Here is a 12,763-nt window from a genome sequence, read left to right on the forward strand (position 1 = left end):
TCAGGAGCTCGTCCCAGGCCGTCCCTCTTGGAGCTGCTCCTTCAATGCAGCTAAGGGGACTCTTAAAAAGTCAAACTTAATAAAAAAAAAAAAAGTTGTAAAAGAATAGGAACAGCACAATTAGTACTATGAAACTATTTTTATTAAAAAGAACTTCAGGGGCACCTGGGTGGTGCAGCTGGTTAAGCGTCTGACTCTTGGTTTCAGCTCAGGTCATGACCTCAGGTGGTGAGCTCGAGCCCCACATCGGGCTTGCACTCAGCATGGAGTCTGCTTAAGCTTCTCTCTCCCTCTGCACCCCGCCCCCTACCATGCACACTCTTTCTCTCCCTCTCTCTCTCTAAAAATAAATGAATAAATTAAAAAAAAAAAAGAACTTCACACAACAGCAAAGTCCAGGCAAACACACTGAACTGCGAAGTGATCAGCTCTAAGGAGCAGGTGAGTGAAAGGGAGAGGACTGGCATTTTTTCTTTACACACTTAGATAGTGTTTGAATTTTTGTTTCCTTTTTATGAACAACAACATCAAAAATCCGGGAGAAAAGTTTTGTGAGCACGTGCTCTAAGTCTAAACTCAGTATTAAACACTTTACCGTAGTAGATTATTTCATTTAATTTTCTTTTTTTTTTTTATTTCATTTAATTTTCACAAAACCCTTCGGAATATAAAGAATGTTCAGAGCAGCTTCTTTCATTAACTGTCAAAAATGGGAGCCAACCCGGATGCCCAGGAGCAGGCGAGTGAGCCGCTGTGGCTTCTTCATACCAGGCAGTGCTGCACAGCGACAGAAGGGACAAGCTCTCGTGCATGTGACGACAAAGAGCAACCTCCTGGACAGGCAGAGCGAAAGACGCCAGACCCAAGAGAGTACCTGTTGTCTGACTCCAGTTGTATCAAGGTCAAGAACAGGTAAAACCAACTGATGCCAACAGGGCTCAGAACAGTGGTTACCTCAGAGGAATGTGGGGGTACAGACCGGGAAGGGCAGGAGGGGACTTTGGGGGGGTGGGTACATAGATATCCTCTATCTTGACTGGCTTGTTAACATGGTTGCAAACATTTGTAAATAGTCACTGAGCCGATCACTTTAAGATGAGTGCACTCTTCTGTATGTATTTATGTACGTTATCCCTCAGTTAAATAGAGGGGGGGAAAGATTTAAAAAAACATGCAAGGGAGAGTTATGTACAGACGAATGATGTTCACAGGTCAGGTACTCAGCCTAAGGTCGGTTAGCTGGCAGGTGGTGCAGCTGGGGTTCAAAGCCAGGTCGGCTAGACTCTGACGACCTTAAGCCACCAGGCTCTACTGATCCTGTACTGACTGTACAGAAGGAGGCCTCGACGCTCTCCCCTCCAGGCGCTGCACTGGCAGCCCTGCCCCTGCTTGCTCCTCACTGCTAATCACCGTGGCTGTGATTCAGTCACCTGCTCACGTGGACACGAGCCTCGCTCCCTGGAAGCCTCAGCACACCAGCAAGGCCCACGGGGAGCAGAGACCAGGCCCACCACTAAAGCTTCGGGCCTGCTGGGAGCTGGGTCGGGAGGGGTGCTCTGTGCCAGGACAGGGTACCCGGGACACACCCACTTGCCCTCACCGGCCCCGGCCCACAGTGACGGAATTTCAGATGTGGAAGGACGGCTGAGCAGCAGAGCTGGGCCTGGCCTTGGCTCTGACACCTGGCCCGGTGCTGAGGCTGCTGGACTACACAGCCTCATGCTGACTCAGGAAAGCTGACCCTGCCAGTCAATCTCATCCCCTTCCTCACCAGGGGAGCAGAGGAACTTTGAGGAACTTGGCTCCTCTGGAGCCGCCCACTCTGCTCTCAATTCCTAGCCTGCCCAGGCTCCCTCCCTCCTCCTTCCAAGGGAACCACCTCCTGCTGCTAGGCATGTTCCCCCTCCTGCTACATCCTTTTCATTCCCCACCCCCCAACTCCTACACAATCCTTGTCCCAAACCATTTCCTGCAGTTTCCCATCTGATCAGTTTCTTAGGAAGGATAATTATCTATGGAGGGAGGAGGCGGAAAATTCCCAGAGCCAAGAACACTGCAAGAAACTTCTAGTCCTTTCTCCACCTGCTAGGAGAACCTTCATCCTCAACACAGGCCAGCTGTGATCATGCCTCACCACAAAACCTCTCCAGTTCCCGTCACTACAAGAAAGATCCACACTCCCCTACATTGAGTCAGAGGCCTTCCTGATCTTTCCCAACTTAGGTTCAGGCCTTGTCACCACTACATTTTAAGTGGCAGGGCCAGAACCAAGGCCCGTCTGCCACCAGGGCCCACGCCGCACTGTGCCGCCTCCCCGTGTCACTTCAGCCTGGACCATGGCTGTTCACACGTCTACCTCCCGCACACACCTGTCAGCACGACTGGCGGTGGGGCGGGGGGGGGAGCTCCTGCCTGCACAGATGTGCTGACACACAGTAGGTGCTCAGAGGTCAGAGGCCAGCTGAAGAGAAGCTGCGGCGCCCACGGGCAGCCGCCTCACCTGCAGAGGGAACAGGGGGCTGGTCCCGAGGGAATGGTGGGGGAAAGAAGACCCACTGACACCATTACAGAAGGCCTCTGGACTAGGGGCTTGGGAGACCTGAACTAACCCCAGCTCTGTTGCCTCCTGGCCTGTGGGCAAGTCATTTCCTCTCTAGCCTTCTGCTTCCTCCTCTGTGGGATGAGGGGGTTGGGCCAGGCTCTGTCACTGCTCACTGAGCATGCGCCGGCCTTCCTGCCAGGTGCTCTCCACGGCACTGTGGAGGACCCTCCCCAGGGCTGCAAGCCAGGCCCCCCCTGCTGTAAGAGCCAGCAAGTCTATGCCTCTTGATCCCAACCCCCTTATCTTTCTCCATCTTACCACCTGGATCCCTCACTCAGTCCCCAGCACCTTCCTAACAATAAAGTCTGATTCTCTGATTCGAGGCCTGGTCTTTCTGGGCCTGGAGGCCCCCCAGGTCACATGGGACCCTAGGATTCAGCAGGGAACAGGCATGTCGGAGTCCTGGCACTTGGCCGCACCAAGGCGTGCACAGGACAGGTCCGGTGACCGCCTGCCTGCAGGCACTGGGGTGGGGCAGGGGAGGAAGAGGCAGGAGTCCAGCAGAGCCTGGCTCCCGCTCAGCCCCTCCCCTCCTCATGTGCCCTCACCCCCTCCTGCTCTGCTCCCGCTCCCTGGTCACCCCTCCCTGGGAATGGCTCTCCCAGGCTGGAGCTTCTGTCCCACTGTGGCCTGGCCACAGGTGTCTGCTTGGAAGCTTCACACCTGTTGCTCTCACAGACCTGGGCCGAGTGACTGTGGGCCAGGGACCTGCTTTGCTCAGTTCACTGAGGCCAGGGCCAAGCCAGAGCCAACTCTCCATCTCTGGCTCCCAGACTGCACACCCCTCCCCAGGCCAGACCACATCACCCTGATCAAAAGCCTTCGATGGCACCACACAGCCTCTAGAAGCCAACCCAAAGCCAACCCAACCCAATCTGACCCCTGTCCTCCCTTCCATTCTCACACCACACCTCCTTCCTTCCCCCTCCCTCTCTCTTCCCTCCAGGTTCCTCAAACATGCCCTCCCCAGGGCCCCTGGTCTTTGAAAGGCAAGCTCCTTCTTGTCATTTGCTCAGCTCAAAAGCCACCTCCTTAAAGAGGCCTTCGCTCACCATCCAAAGGAGCACATCTCTCTCCTATTAATTTTCTTCAGGATACTTATCACTGCACGACGCTGTTGTGTCCACTGCCCAACGCCCCACACTGGCATGCGAGCCCCTGACTCCAGGAGCCTCCTTGTCTTGCTCCGGCCTGTGTCCTCAGCCCCCAGAACAGTGTCTGATGTGGGAGGAGAGGAGTGCTACACATCAGACTCGGTGGCCAGGGAGGCTTCTCTGAAGAGACGACCTCCGACCCCGGGCCTGGACACGGGGCTGGCCCGCAGCAGTCTTCTAGGCAGGGGAGAGCAAGCACAGGGGCCCTGTGGGGGGATGGGCCTGGCAAGCCACAGGCACCTGAGAAACCCAGGCTGCTGATGTAAGCGAGGTAGGGGAGGGACGGCGGGCAGTGAGGTCGAGAGGTGTGGCCACACCTCTCCTGGATTTTATTTCATGCCAGGTTCGTCAGGAAGCACTTGAAAGGTCTGAGGCAGGGGAATGCTGAGTTCTGGTTTACATTTCTGCACAGTCCCTCTGGCTGCTCCGTGGAGAGCTGATTACAGGCAGAGGGGAGTGCAGCCAGGAGCCCGCTCAGGGGGCCACCGGAGTCACCAGGTTAGAGACCTCGCGGCTTGGACAGGGAGAGCAGAAACGGAACCAGAGTGAAGGGCGAGCCTCGGATCTGTGCGGCCACACTTTCCAGCAGCCTGAAGAGCCCTCTGGCTGGAGTTCTCCATGCCTGGGAATCCAGACTAGCCCACCTACCCAATCTTATTTCTCACTGACCCCCAGCTCAGACTCCCCCCCGCCCCAACCCTGGCTGGCTAGGCCTCCTCTTCTCCCCGACCTCCGGCTGGCGGCCCACTCACACCCGCTGCTCAGAGCCTTGGCTGGTGTGGCGACCCTCGCCTGATCCACAACCCCCACCCCCCGCCCCCGAGGTCTTGCGAAGGCACCTGCCCAAAGGCCTCTGCTCCGTCCTCATGCCAGCCACATCTCCCCTCTCCCTGAAGTCCTAGGTTTTGAGGTCGTGGCACGGCAATGTTTGGGCACCCTTGCTCCCCGAGGCAGCTGTAAAGCCGGTAAAGGCACACACCAGGCCTCATACCCTCAGGGCAGCCATGACACTGGGACAACAATGTACCGCGCACAACCCCCCACACAAGGCCAGGCGCTCAGGAGGTCCCAGACGACAGGAGCTCCCTCCTTGCCGCCACATCCAGCGATGCCCAGCACTGGTGCTCACAGCCCCGCAGGGAGCCTTGGCTTCTCTGCCCAACCAGGCAGGAGGGTGAATGTGTGTGGGGCTGAGGTTAAGGCGGGGGGGGGATGCCCCAATGGGTTTCACAAGCAAAGGTCAACAGCTCTGCATTATCTATGGTTCTGCATTATTTCCACCTCTGTGCCTTTCTCCAGCTCCACCCTCCCTGTGAGCAAACTCCTGCTTAACCTTCGCGGCTCAGCTCAAAGCCTGGGGAGCCTTCTCTGAACCACCCCCCACCCATCTCCTCCTGTGCACCCACGGCCCTGCGGGGCCCTGAGGTGACATTTCACAGCACAGCTCAAGCGCCTGTGTATGTGTCAGTCCCTCCTGGGAGGCTGGGATTATATTTATTCATCTTTCCATCTCCAGCACAGCATTTATGAGGCACGGATCGGTGTTTGTCAAATGTGTGTCTCCCCCTCTCAGCTGAGACCACACTCAGACACCTCAGCTCACGGCCTCATCTGCCCGCCCACACCAGTTCTGGTGACAGTCACCAATGCCCTCCTCTGGCTCTCATGCCCAAAACCATCTTCCAATCATTCGCATTTCCGCTTCCATTTCTGAGTGCTTATGTTGGGCCTGGAGCTTTACACACGTTCCCTGTTTCACTAGAGAAACTGAGGCTCAGCCACGGTGGTGGCGTTACAAAGAGGCAGAAACTTCTGTCCTTCATACTGGCACAGTTCACCTGGCACCTCATCAGAGCGGGGCCTATTTTAAAAACCATCATCTGTTCTGCAAAATTCAGTGCTTTTATAGCTACACGTCAAGTTGTCATACAAGATCGTGCTTTGCTCATTAAATGTTTCAAGTGATAAGTCTTGCTACTACAGCTAGATTGGGAAATGACTGTCACGTAAGAGAAACAGCACAGGACCTCGAATGAAGGCCACAGTCAGGCTTTCTGCTCCTGGGCAAACCACCTAACCTCCTGGGACCTCGGTCTCCGCACTCGTAAAAAGGAGAACAGCATCTCCCCAGAGGGCTTCCTGATGCATGCTGGAAAGTACTCTAGCCACCTTAGGAGCATACTCATTGAAAGGATAAATACGATTTCTCCGTAGCCACCTCGCCCCTGCGCTTAGCCCAGCACTGGACACACAGCAGGGCGTAAGTCTTGCTGAGCAATTATTCAGTTAATGGGTGATTCAGGAGTCAGAGAAAACAAGCCAGTATTTCTCTTCCTCCTGATCCCAGAGGGATTCCTGAGTGCCACCATTTATCGTGTGTCTGGAATGTGCCAAACTCTGTGACAACCATCTTACAAGGGTACTCTCCCCAAATCCTTCCAACATTGCTGCCAGGTGTTACACCATGTGATCAAATTGAGACTCCAAGAGGGGAAGTAACTTGCCCAAGTCACGGTGCCACAAAGTGGTAGAGCTGAGATTTGAACCCAAGTCTGTGGCGTGGCAAAGCCCGTGTTCCTAACCACCATGTTTCCAAAGGAAGCTGCTCGGGGACACTCCTCTGTAATTCAAAGGTCCTGCCCCAAGTAGAAGCTTCTGGCTGTGCCCAGTGAGACCTGTCTCACTCAAGCATTATCTAAATCCTACTTATTCTTCAAGGGTTAGTTCAACTGTCACTTCCACAAAACCCCCTCCCCCCATCCTCCCAGGTGGTAAGGCCTTTTTTGCCTCTTCTAAGCCCTCACAGAATCCCATCTGCACCTCAAATCACTCCCACTTTCTACTGCCTAACTGTGCTGCATCTATATGGCACTTCTCAGACTGGTCCCTGAGTTCCTCAAAAGAAGTGGTTCTCATGGCATCTTTGCTTGGTCCACCAGCCAGCCTGGCCAGGGGAGGGTGGGGTGGACTGCCTGCTCCCCTCCTCCACTGCGCTGTAACAGGAGTCTTGGGCTGTGCTCAGTGAGGTGAGCTGGCTCCGCCTCAAGCAGACATCCTGCCTACCCGGTCCAGCATCCAGATTCCTGCCAGCCCTCGCCCAGGACTCAAAAGATAAGATCTCGATGCCTTGCCTGGTTTGATGGCAAAGACGCTAGAAAAAGCACAGCACCCAGGCTCAACACTGGCTTGTGACGGAGTCCAAAGCCTTGCAGTTGGTTCTCCTGCAAGGGGCTATGGGGCCAAGGTCAAATGGCTTCCCTGCCAGGAACAGCTCTCAGATAGATACTCCAGCAGGAAGCTGCCCTTCTTAGGCTGAAAGGGCCCATCAGCATTACCAAGGCTTAGAAACCAACATCCAGGCCAAAGACCACAGCCCCTCGTATTGGCCCAGCTCTTACTGCCCAGAGACCCCTGCGTTATTAGTTAAGAGAGCAGGGAAAGCCCTCCCCCCTCTGCCATTAAACTCCTGTGTGGCTCTGGGCACATCCTCTCTGGGCCTCAAGTGGAAAATAAGAGGATGAGATGAAAACATCTCCATCTCCCCTCTGGGCCCCGGGGCCCCAGGTTACCGTAGGTTCTTTCTACCTCTAGTATTCTGCAGGTAGAAAAACAGTCTCTACTTTCACTCCCAGAAACAGGGTGAGAGCGAGAGATAAAGCGTCCTCAGTCCAGGAAACAACAGAGGTCAACCAGGGCGGCCCAGCACTGTGCCCTCAAAGCCTGTCCCCTTCAGAGGCAATCCCTTGTTTCTGCTGCCTCAAAGGTAGCTGCTTCCCCTAACAGACTCAGAGGTGTGTTTGGGCCCTAGTCACTTTAGGAAAAAGGGGGAGAGGCGTGAATTACCTTCTGGGGTGTGAACTGAACTCACCACGGAAACCTAGCAGACCCTGGGGGCAGAAGGAGCCCAGCACCTTCCCTGCTTGCACAGGAGGGCAGGGCAGGAGTCTGCTGCATCTGCTTTGATCCCCAATCCAGAAAAGCTTTTCTCTATTTTACAGGGTCAATTTCCTTTTTCTTTTTCCAGGACACAGCTTACTCATCCTGACTGGGTTCATTCCCCTTCCCTAGAATGAGTTCTGCAGTCCCCTCGGCAAATCCCACTCACCCGAGGGTTCAGTATTACACTTTGCCCAACCAAAGTCCTTTACCTTTCTTCAAATTTTCACAGCACAAAATGCCAAAGCTCTTCAACTTTGTGGGGCTACAGATCCCTCGGAAAATCTGTGGCTAGTACTACTCTCTCTGATAAAAATATATACCACGTCTACAGACTATTTTGGGGGGGGGGGGGTCCACAAGTCCCCTGACCTCCATCATGGACTTGAAAGACTCTTAGGGGCACCTCGCTGGCTCAATTGGTGGAGCATGCGACGCTTATCGTGAGTTAGAGCCCCACATCTGGTGTAGAACTCACTTAAAAATAAATAAATAAATAAATAATAAAAAAGTATCTTAGAGACCTAGATCCTAGAAGAAAAGCAGGTCATCCAGTCCATTCTCCCACCTAAGCCAGATTCCCTTCCAAAAGCAAGCCTTACTGGGATGCCTGGGTGGCTCAGTCAGTTAAGCATCTGCCTTTTGCTCAGGTCATGATCCCAGGGTCCCACATCAGAATCCTTGCTCAGCAAGGAGCCTGCTTCTCCCTCTGCCTGCCACTCCCTCTCTCTCTTTCTGACAAATAAATAAATAAAATCTTAAAACGAAACAAAAAAAAGCAAGCCTTACCGAACGATGCTCCTCTTCTGCCCCTGGCCCGCTCCTCAGGACTACTCCTTCAGGAAACCTTCCCTCATCTCTCCTGCTCCAATCCAATGCCCCCATCATCCCAGCCTGAGCCACACACTTTCCTACCTGTGCTTCCTCTCTTGTGTTGTTGTCTTACTTCCCCAGCAACACAGCTGGCTCTCTGCGAACCCGTTCATTTAATCCCGTAACCCTGAGCTGGAGTTGGAGAGGACCACGATCCAGTACTTGAGAATTCTATACTCTGAAGGCAGGGCTAATGACGGCAGTGGGCCGTCTCCCAAAGGGCCTCCGTCTGCCCTGGGCCTCACCAGAGCAGAGGCTCATCTGGGATGACTGCCTTTCCTGCTGGAAAGTCCCGGAGAGGCCTTTCAACAACTGAAATCGACAGATAGGAAAATTAAGGCCCAGGGAGGCAAAATGACCTACCATAGGTCAATATGCAAGAAAGAGGCAGAGCTAAGACTAGGATCCAGGTCCCAGCCTAGAATTCTTTTCTTTTACACAAGTGGTTTTATGAAAACTAAATCTATCCTCATACTCCCACACTCATATATGCATAGAGAATTTATGAAAAGTAGCACAAGAAAGTTAACTCCGGGAAGTATGACAGTTGGGTTATCAGAGAAGTAAGGAGGGAAACTTTTACTTTTTACCTTAATACCCTTCTGTACTGTGAGTTTTATTTCTGTTTGTTTTGTTTTGACCACAAACATGTTTTATTTATTCATATTTTAAAAATAAATCTGCCACAGAAAGGAGATTCTGGCCCCAGCCCACTCCCAACACACATTAAAAACAAAGAGAAGCCATAAGTCAACCTGTCTAGGCACAACCATAAATTAGTGAGATTGCCTTTTTGAATGGTTTATGGCCACTGGTCTCATTCATTCACAGTCACGGTGCAGTTGATGGCTTGAAGAATCTTCCCGGGAAAAGTTTAATTCAATTAGGGTCTTGGCAGCTCCCTGAGGAAGCTCTGGTAACTTGCTTTTACTTACAAAAATTGAGGGCAGACCGAAAAGACCCAGACTTTCCCAGGGAGACCCCATGCAGCCCAGAGAGGATGCCCTCAGAGATCATCATTTAGAGCCAAGCCCAGGGAGGTGGCCAGGGAGGGAAGTGGCCTTGGCAGCACCGCTCACACACGGGCTGACGCCTCCAAGCACTCTGAGTGTGACTTTCGGAGCTCAGTTAAACTCCCAGCCTGGCATTCGGTCTGGGGGACTAGCCTCTCCAACCCTTGCTCTCCTTCCTCTCTGAGCCATCAAACTGGTTTCCTGTCTGCCCCATGCTTCACGTGGACCCCATCTCTACATGGAAGTCAGTCCTGCACTCCTTCAATCCCCAGATACACAGGAGCCCTTACTCTGCACCAGGCAGAGAAGAAAGCAAACAAAGGCCCTGTCCTCAAGGGGCTTACATGCTTGTGGGGATTGTGTGCTAAGAATAACTCTCTTGGTCCTGCATGTTAATCTCATTCCTCTCTATTCTTCAAGACTGGCTCAAGTTCCACTTCCCCTGAGAAGTCTCCCCTTCTCACCCCTGCCCTCGGGAACTGATGTTCCGGGAGTCTGCCCATCCTCTCAACACAAACAGACCATTTTCTCCTAAGCACACTGGAAGCTCCTAAAGAGCAGCGCCCGGGGTTTCACTCTTCTTGGTTCCCTGATGGGCCACAAGCTAAACGCCTGGTGGCTGATTTCGGCTGACCTGCCTCTTGGATCCCAGCTTGAAGAGACAAATTAATTAGCTGCTCTCAGTCCTGGCTGACCAGTACAAAGACATAGCCTTTGTGAGCTTTGCCTGGTATACGGCAAGTGCTATGTTAAGTGTTAGCTATTTATTATTTTGGTGAGCTTGTGGGCTCTGCCTGACGCACAGCTGTGATGTCACCCCTCCGCCTTCAGTGGCCTGGTCTCCAGCAGGCTGAACACTGTGGAAGGGCCAGACTGGGCTTAGGGGTAAGTGTCCCCCTCCCCCCACAAGGGACTGGAAAGGGGGCCCGGGGAGGAACAGGACTTCTCGTCCTGAACCTCGCTCCAAGTTGCTTAAGGACATATCGTCCCAGAAAAGAACTTGCTGGGAGTGATTTTGGGAACTCCAAATTCTCAGCAAGTCACTATTAGAAGTCAGGGGTCAGGTCTGGCCTAATAGACCCCAAAACTGGCCCCGCATCCTAGATGAGCTTTAGGGGGAAGAAAATGAAGTCAGCATGATCCCAAGGAAGGGGGAGAGCCCACTGATCCAGTTTGATCTAACTCAAAACTTAGTTCAGTTAAAATTAGATTAGCCCATAAGAGTAAAAATACCCACATATAATCACGGGCTGCCTAAAAGTAACAGTTGATGTTTATCGGCATCTAAGATGGTTTGGCCCAGGGCGGTGTGTGCAGACAACCTTGGGGAGACATGTCTGACTCAGACGTTTGCAGGGGGTGTGAGTGCTGCAAAATGAGGCCCACACAGGCGATGGATGACTCAGGAATAACCCAGGTCCTGGGTTTGCTGAGTGAGCCTTCTCTCCCCACCGAGGAAAGAAAGGGGGCAGCTGAGGAGATGACAGGAGGAGGCAGGCCAGCCAGCTCAGTCCAGGCTGGCATTTGCAAAGGGAGCCTGGGGCCCCTCCACTCCAGTTCCCTGCCTCTCCTGTGTTTCTGAATGCCAACACCTCAAAGAAGGGCTATTTAATTCACAGTGGGACTTGGAGTTGGGGGGGCGGGTGTCACAATTTTTTCCCTAAACCCAAGAAATGATCCACAGAGAGCAGTCAAGACTTGAAATACTAAAACCGTAAAACTCTTCCTTGTTCAAAATGATTATGGGAAAAATAAAACTTCTGAACTGAAAGGGAGTTGGGGCATAATGAAGAACATGAGCACTGGGGTCAGAAAGATCTGAGCTTAAACCCCAGTATTTTCTAGCTGTGCAAGTACCTGACATAGCTTTTTTTTTTTAAAGATTTTATTTATTTATTTGAGAGAGACTGAGAGATAGAGAGCACGAGAGGGAAGAGGGTCAGAGGGAGAAGCAGACTCCCTGCTGAGCAGGGAACCCGATGTGGGACTCGATCCCGGGACTCCAGGATCATGACCTGAGCGGAAGGTAGTCGCTTAACCAACTGAGCCACCCAGGCGCCCCTGACATAGCTTCTAAAATAGGAGCTTAGTAAGTAGCAGCTAAGGTAATTAACAAATATTTGACAAAACTAGTACAAGTATTTCCTAACAGGAGCTCAGAGAGGTGGTGCCTTGCCTAAGGTCACACAGCTCAACAAAGAACTAAGACCAGATCTCAGGTTTCTTGACTTCCTCATTCCGGCCCAATCAGCATGTTTTTGGTTGTAATTCACTGCTCTGCCTCTCCTTTCTCCTCCGGGAGGGCCTACAACACTTTAAGGAAAAGGAAAAGCCCTCTATTTCAAAGGTTTGCTGTTCCATTGACCAGGGCTCTGAGAATGACAGGCCCCAAGGCTGAGTTCAGCCCTCACGTTCTTTATAAGAACTAGGAGCTGATCTGGCCTGGGCTCCAGACCGCCCCAGACTGCCCTGCTCCTTCAGCTCTCCCCTCCTACTGGGGGAACTGGTGCCCCTTCTGACAACGGCTCGAGTACCAATGTGGATGTGCCTAGTCACTTAGTCTCATCAAAGCCCCTTTGGATCTCTGGGCTCCCTTGATCTTTATAAGGACCCAGTATGTCAGCCAGGCAGGAAAGAGGATGGGGTCTTGGGTTAGAAGTCCACAGATGTGTCCTTTGCCACTTAACTTGCTAAGTGACCTCAGGTTCCTTAGATGTACAATGGGCACATCAATACCACCTGCTAACCCACCCAGACGATCAGAATTAAATACTACATATGCAAATGCTTTGGAAACAAGTTACAGTAGTAATGATAATTACTACTAGATTCTGCCTGCCTTCCAGGGCTAAAGAAATTTATACCACCTGCTCCCAACACAGAGGCTGCCTCTCAGGGGATCCTGCTGGGCCCTGAGGATAACCAAAAGCAGCCCCACACCCTCCCCGCCCAGAGGCAGAAGACCATAATCAAAAGGTTAGCCACCCCCTCCTGGCTAACTCCCCTTTCACTGGCACTCCCCTGCCCAAGCACGGAAGAAGTAAGCTCTAGTCAGACCACAGAGAGGGCACCTCCAAAGAGAGGACAGGCAGGGAGGGTCACTACCAGAGGACCAGGGACAGGCCCAGACTCACTGCAGGATTCAGTTCTATCTATGCAACTCACAGGGACAGGGGATAGGCTCA

The 12,763-nt window shown here is 52.7% G+C and overlaps 1 protein-coding gene across 2 annotated transcripts in view; it reads right to left on the reverse strand.

Moving 5' to 3' along the window:
• SLC9A1 (solute carrier family 9 member A1) overlaps positions 1-12,763 on the reverse strand; it is a 49,347-nt gene that overhangs the window by 30,209 nt on the left and 6,375 nt on the right. The window contains exon 1 of one of the 2 annotated variants that reach the window (XM_027619896.1): positions 8,482-8,602. The exons of the other annotated variant lie outside the window; for it this stretch is intronic. The gene's annotated coding sequence lies outside the window, so the exon portion shown is untranslated. Of the gene's footprint in view, positions 1-8,481; positions 8,603-12,763 lie in introns of those variants that run through there. 2 annotated transcript variants of the gene reach the window in all.

Source organism: Zalophus californianus, chromosome 4 (genome assembly GCF_009762305.2).
Source record: "Zalophus californianus isolate mZalCal1 chromosome 4, mZalCal1.pri.v2, whole genome shotgun sequence".
Classification (NCBI taxonomy): domain Eukaryota; kingdom Metazoa; phylum Chordata; class Mammalia; order Carnivora; family Otariidae; genus Zalophus; species Zalophus californianus.